This window comes from Buceros rhinoceros, unplaced genomic scaffold (genome assembly GCF_000710305.1).
Source record: "Buceros rhinoceros silvestris isolate BGI_N320 unplaced genomic scaffold, ASM71030v1 scaffold10372, whole genome shotgun sequence".
NCBI lineage: Eukaryota > Metazoa > Chordata > Aves > Bucerotiformes > Bucerotidae > Buceros > Buceros rhinoceros.
In genome coordinates, this window is record NW_010400731.1 from 45,627 (window position 1) to 52,834 (window position 7,208).

A 7,208-nucleotide genomic window follows, 5' to 3' on the forward strand; every position below is an offset into this window, starting at 1 on the left:
CCTGGCCAAGGGCTTCCAGCTTCTCCCTTGCATTCACAGTGAAACAATGACATCATTTGAGCAGGATGGTGTTTAATTAGCTTTTACTTAAAGGAAGAGGGGGCGGTAGTGGGTGGAAGGAGGTTGAGGGGGAGCGAAGCAAAAGACCAAGAGAAAATCCCCTTTTCTCGGTGCGGAAAGGGACGTTGCCTGGGTGCTGAGGACCGAAACACCTGCTGCCCGGAGGGAAAGCAAGTTCCCAGGAAATGCAAGAAAGGCACTTTCCAATGTGGAATATGTTGAAAAGAAAGTGGAGGAGAAGGGGAGGGAGGCAGAATGGCTGCGAAGATGCATGAATATTAAAACAATTACAGCGCTTAATAAAGCGCGGCACAGGGGAGGAACAATAACAGGTATTGTTGGCAAGCCTGACGCTCAGCTTCCCCTTGATTTGATGGGGCGATAAACATCGCAGTATCTCTTTCATGATCCCTGGCTCCGTATCTCTCGCAGCCCAGCAGAGCCACACACATTCCAAGAGAGACTTTGATGTCTCTTGCAAGGCGCAGACCTGCCAGACCTGGGCAGGCTGCGCCGCGTGGCGGTTCCCCGGGCGAAGGGTTGTGGGTGGGGGATGTGAGGAGGGGGCTGCAGAGGGGTACTGGGAGGAAACAGCCATCAGCGGTTCTCATGGGCTTCTTGCCCCCGTCCCCCAGGGTGGCCCCAAATACTTAGTCTCCTCTTTAGGGTCACCCCCAAGAGACTGGATGTGGTGGATGAGCAAAGCTGACCTCAGGGACAGGCTGTGGGGTTTTATCCCTGGCACAAGGTCTGGAGCCCAGTGATGTGTTTCGGGGGCTGGCAGAGCAAGCCTCTCTGTCTACCCCTTCAGGGGGACACAGATGTGCCTTGTGTGACGTGGGAGTTCACCCATGCCAGAGGATGAGCTGGTGGCTGTCGCACAGAAAGGCACAGATGTGTGTTGATGGGAGCCCTGTTTTGGGCTGACATAGTGGACAGGGCCAAAAAGGCACCAAACTTCCCCCGAGAGAGTAAGGAGGGCAGATGAGCTGGAATGGGAAGGGACAGCGAGATTTTTTCCCTGAAGAAGAGGATGTCCCAAAAGGATGCTTAGTGAGCATGGATCACACCCAGGAACACAGAATCTCCCATGCATTTCCCCCTGCCCCTCTAGGTCTGAGAGCTCTCTGGTTTTGGGGCAAGGTTGCCTTATTTCGGGCAAAGTTTTGACAACCTCGTGTGTGCTGGAGATGGTGGAGCGAAGCCAGGGCCGCTCAGCTGCAGTCACCCAAAAATGCTCCTTTGGTGCAAACCATAACCTGCATGCCAGCTCTGGAGGGTTCCATGCCATCTGCAGTCATATCCCGCGTTAGCCGTGGTTTCTCGCTTCTTTCCCTCCCTGCCGCGTTCTCTCTGGCTCTCTGACCATCTCTACAAGACGGACTATCAGAGCTCCAACCAGAACTGCTTGCTTTGCTGTTTTCAAATCAAACTTCTGCCGTAGCTGAGACCTCACCCTTAATTTGCTTTAATTGTTGTTGGGTTATTTTTTAAATTTAATTATTGGTTTCAGAACGCAACAGAAAAAAAAGTAGTTCCAGCTCTTTCTTTCGCATGTGCGTGTTTTCTTTCTCGTGGGAGGCAGCCGCAGTGGGTTCACCCCTCCACGGGTCCAGCTGGAGAAGAGGGTGCCCAGAGCTGGGAAGCAGCTCAGGCAAAGTTGTCCCACACCTCCATCCTCCCGGGCACAGCATCCCGGAGCCGAATTTGGGAGAAGAGTCCACGATGCCTTTGATGCCGGCTCTTCCCCCACGAGACCGTGCCGATAGGTGTGCGTGTCTCGCGTGTTGGCTCTGCCTTTGCGATTTGCCCCTGGTCATTTCTGGTGGGAGGGAGCTGAGGTTGGTGCTCTGATGTGGGTGGCCTGGAGTTTGTTACCCGAGGACAGCTGGCTTACCTCTGAACTCCTGCCTTCTCCAACGGTTGTTTCTCTGCTTGTGCCTGCTTGCATTTTTGCTGGGTGTCTTGCTGGTACGCCTTGACCAAGCTAAGGTGAGCTGCTTCCCAGCAAAGGGGGTCGGGATGCCGAGGTGCCAGGGTTCCGCTCTTCAGGCACACGTAAAGGTTTACTCTGGGTCAATCTAGCACCCACAGGGATTTGGAATTGCAAAGGAAGGACCTAAAAGCAGAAAATCCCCACTGTGCCACTGAGGGAGAACCGGAGATCAGAAGGAGGCAGTCAAAAAACCTTGGGAGAAAAGGCAGCCCGATGCCGGTGCAGGGCTTTGCCCTTTGCCCTGAGGTCCAGCAGAGCCACGAGCAGCTCCCCCAGCCCAGCTTGCTGCGGGGGCTAACAGAAACCTTCCCTGGGGGCCCTGTAAGCACCTATTATTCCCTCTGTAATTTTACACAGCTGTGCAACGCAGTAAAAAAATGGAAGAGATATAAGAACAACAGAGGTTTTTTGGGGGGTCAAGCTCAAACTGTGCTGCTGCTGAGAAGCCTCCAAGCCCAGGAAAGGAGGGAGGGTGAAATTCTTCCCTGACCCTGCAGGCAACCAGCTTATGCCTTGGAGCAGAAGATTTGATTGCCTTTTACCATTAGCTCTGCTTGCGTTGATACAGAGAGTTATAAAAATGATCCCCCCCTCCTCCCAAAGCACAAAGGCAGAAGGGCGGCAGTGTGCAGCCCTCCCGACAGCCCAGGCTGCGGTAGTGACCTGCAGCGGGGGGGAGGATGGGGACAGGGAAGGGGGGTGGAAACACAGTGAAACAGAAAAGGATTGACCCAATATCACCCAAGCTGGAGAGACGTCGTTATTTCATTTAAAGCCGCTGAACAGTGCCGCAGCAGGGAATCTGTCTGTCTTGGTTAAAGATCTCGCTGCCAGCCCGGCCTTGGAAGTGCCAACACTAATCTGCAAATTGTTGCAAACCCTAAAGAGCCGTGGAACTGGGAACCTTCCTTCAGCCCAGACCCCTATGGACTGGGATGCCCTTCCCCATTAACGTCCCGCTCCCCGCCGCCGCCGGGCAGGCTCGGTCAGGCACCGCTCCCTCCAGACGGGCTGGAGTAGAACTCCCAGGCATTAAAATACGGGCTTCCGCTGACAGCCCCGCTGCAGCGGGAATAGGATGGCTGCCACCGACCAAAGTTAGATTCAGCCTGGGGAAACTCTTGTGTGCTCTGGATTAAATTTGTGCACGTCTTTCTAATTAGTGTCTTCCGGCAGGTCCCCAAATAGACGATGATTCCCTTGTCCTCTTCTGACCCCACGGATCACATTCAGAGCCCATAGCTTTTGCTGAAATGCCTGGTTTTTGGCCTGGAAATCTCTGGTGGAACCTCTGGTGTTGGCCAGGGAGAGGGTTGTCACATGTGCTCTTAGACTAACAAACAGCACTGTTCTTCTAAGACCGTGGGTAGCAATAATTCAGGGTCAGTGAAAAGGGCGTATCTAATAAGAGGGCTTGGTCTAGAGGATAAAAAAAAAAGAAAAAAGAAAAAAGAAAAAAAGAAAAAAGAAAAAAAGAAAAAAGAAAAAAAAAAACACAGGAGCCCGATGGAAGGAGACGGATGTGGAAACCTGGTGACAAGCAGCATCAGGGAAAACAAAGTGATTCATGGCTTGGGATGGAGGATTGGGAAAGCCGGGGTTTAGCAGTGTAAATCACAGCACCTCCCAGATCCCAGGCGGGCAGGAGGCTGCAGCACAGCGGCACCCGAACTGGCCCCTTGCTGCACACCTTCAGGACACCAGACAGCTTGCTGGGAGGGGCCCCACAGAGTCCTTATGCGATGCCGATTTTTGTTCAGGACAAACAGTTAGCCCAAGGATGAGATCCGAGTCCAAATAAAAGGCCGGAGCTGACAGAGGTGGTAAACAGCTATTCTTAGTAACTGTATTTATTATTAAAAATATCAGCTGGAACGAGAAATGCGAACAGCAAATTTAGAAGAGCATGAATTTCTTTTGGCAGGAACTTTAGAAGCAGCCAGGTTTTAGTCAGGTTTTTTGAGGTATGTAATAAGGTGCCAAAAAAAGCACAAACATTCTTCAGAACATTAAAAAAGCCAAAACCGAACAAATCCTCCAGTCAATCACGAAAGGGGAAGAAACAACGTTACTATAAAAAAAAATTGCACAAAGGAAAAAAGAAGGCTCCTAGAGCATTATCCTTAAGTCATGTAAAAATCACAAAACCACTATGCAAAAAATAACCTGTCTGCGCAGAGACTTGCTTATGCATATGACCGTAGCGTGTGCCTTTGCTTGTAGTAAACATGCCCTTTGCCTTCTGCTGATGACATGACACTGGCATGTCACAGCTGATTTATAAACACAATTGGATTTTCCATCTTCAGGTCTAAATTCATAGCAGCAGACCCCAGCAGGCAATGTATCTCTGTTTATCTATAAATACGGGTTACTGTGCTTTCCTGGATAGAGGCAGGTACAGCAGGATGTTGTTTATTTTTACTAACTTGCAGTAAGAGGAAACTGTGTTTGGTATCAGCCGTCATCATGAGCGAAGTGGCTGCAGGGCTCTTTCGAGGGCTCTGAGCTGCATAATCGAAAACGCGAGCAGCGCTAGTGCGTCCTTCAGCTATAGTGGGAACTCACCTCGCAGCTCAGCGAGATGGAGGGGGAGGAGGGCCAAAATACGGCAGTCATCAAGAGCGGGGTGTGGGCTGCAGATAGTCCCAAACCATGAGCAAGCTGGATTCAGCGGGAGATGCCATGCCTGTGCGCTGGGGTACGCAAAGAGCAATGGTTTGTGCAGGGTGGGTTGGGTGAGGGTCCCAGACTCAGCTCCTGCAGGTCCCAGCCAGGGTAGACACTATGCAGGTGCGCGTAAGGGATCCAGGTTAATTTAGATCCTGCCGCCTCCAACGCAGGATCTCAGCAGCCACAGGACAGCAGGACACTGCAAGTGGAGCGCTGTAGAAACACAACAAATTGCTCATCCTCATGTATTCCCCCTGTGAGGAAGTTCTGGGCTTCAGGAGCCTTTCATGGACCAGAAGCAGAGGGCTAGGCATGCAGGTTGAGGGTGGAGAGGTAAACCTCTAGGCTTTCAGCCTCCCTGTTCTAAGCTAAGACTTGGCCCTAGGATGGGCTCTTAGGGTCCTGCATAACTTGTCCTGGGGAACCTTGGACACCTGGATCTGGCAGCTCTCCCTGGGCTTGCAGCATCTCCTGGGCTCTCTCAGGAGGGAACCAACCCGCCTCACAGCCTGCAAGCCCTGAAAACTCCCTGGTTGGAGCTCCTGGGAGCTGCTCAAGAAGATGATCATCCTTGCCAGAGCTTCTGTGGCTAATGGTGGTGGAGCATCAAGTCCATGTAGTAGCCACCATGGAGATCCTTAGTCTTCAGAGGTGCCAATCAGAGCCAAGAGGAGCTGATGTCTCACTGTAGGCAACACATTGGTTACTTGAGAGGAACAGAAAGGGTAAAAGCGAGCGAGGGTTTAAAGGTGCTTGAGAGAGGCTGAGCACAGGAGAAACAAAGCTGGGAAACTGCCCTTCATGGTCCCTGAACTATTTAAAAGGGGCTTAAAGGGATTTGGTAAGAAAAAAAAAAGTTAACAAATTAGAAATAAGATCGAATAACAGCAGCCATGTGTGAGCCTGTGTGGCTCCATGAGCACAAGCATCAGAGATCACAGCACCACAACATCACAGAACGATCTTGGTTGGAAGAGACCTTGAAGATCATCGAGTCCAACCATTCCCCCTGCACTGCCAGGTCACCAGTAAACCATGTCCCTCAGCACCACACCCACACGGCTGGGAAACCCTCCAGGGATGGGGACTCCACCACTGCCCTGGGGCAGACTGGGCCAGGGCTTCACAACCCTTTCAGTGAAGAATATCCAACCTAAACCTCCCCTGGCACAACTTGAGCCCTTTTCCTCTTGTCCTGTTGCTTGTTATTTGGGAGCAGAGTCCAACCCCCACCTCACCACAACCTCCTGTCAGGTGGTTGTAGAGAGCAATGAGGTCTCCCCTCAGCCTCCTCTTCTCCAGCTGAACAGCCCCAGCTCCCTCAGCTGCTCCTCACAGCACTTGTGCTCCAGACCCTGCACCAGCTCCGTTGCCCTTCTCTGGACACGCTCCAGCCCCTCAATGTCCTTCTTGGAGTGAGGGGCCCAAAACTGGACACAGCACTCAAGGTGTGGCCTCACCAGTGCCCCCAGTCCAGGGGGACAATCCCTGACCTGCTCCTGCTGGCCACATCAGTGCTGGTACAGGCCAGATGAGCAGCGTCCAGGAAGGTTTGATTTTGGCAAAGGAAGAAGAGGAGGGAAACAGGAAGGAGTCAGGGGAAGAGGTGCTCCCGACTTTGGTTATCAGGGTGCCCATGGAGAGGATGATTCTGCTTCCAGGACACAGGTGTGGCCAATGGGTCCAGTACCAGAGCAGAGCCTTAGATTAGACAGAGCATGTGCCTGCCTGTGTCCCTGGAGGGATTCAGGATTGCCAAGGGCTCGTCTCTCTGGTATATTGTCCTTCCTCAGCTCTGCCACGTGGCAACACCAACTGTGCATTGAGCCTGCGATCTGCCTGTGATGTGTGTCCACCCTTATTTTTGTGAAGGTGACTGGTTCTCACTGCCCGCAATATCGCATTGAGCAGCGAGGTCCAAGCTGTTCCCCTGGCAGCGATAATGAACTCCTGCACTATGGACTCCAGCCACTGAAACAATAGCACGAAGGGCGGTCATCTAGACTTTCCTCCTCTGCCTGCGAGGAAGAGCCTTCCCAGACTTCATGACACAATACTAGCCTACGGGGGGAGGACACCAAACCACTGTTTAGATAAGGAAAGCTCTTATCAAGCAGAAAGGAATTTTTAACGAGAGCTTCCGCCGGTGGCTTCGTGTTAACAAGATTTTCCCATAAGCAGTGATGGTTTATATATAAATGTTTTCTAACATGGTAACATTCCCAGAAAGCGTATTTGGAAACAGCCATAGGTCCTCAGAGTCTTGCCGGATGGAAAATAACAGCAATAACTGTCTCGGCCTAAGAAAAAACTTCAAAGCCTTAGTGTCTTCTTGTCTGTCTCACGCGAAATTGGGAATGTGCTTGCAGGAGAGTGTGAAAACACAGTATGGGTCAGGCGACCACAGAGCTTAGTCCCTCCCAGAGGAATTTCATCTATGGCTTTGCAGAGAGATGGTGGGGCTGTCCCTCCCTCTTTT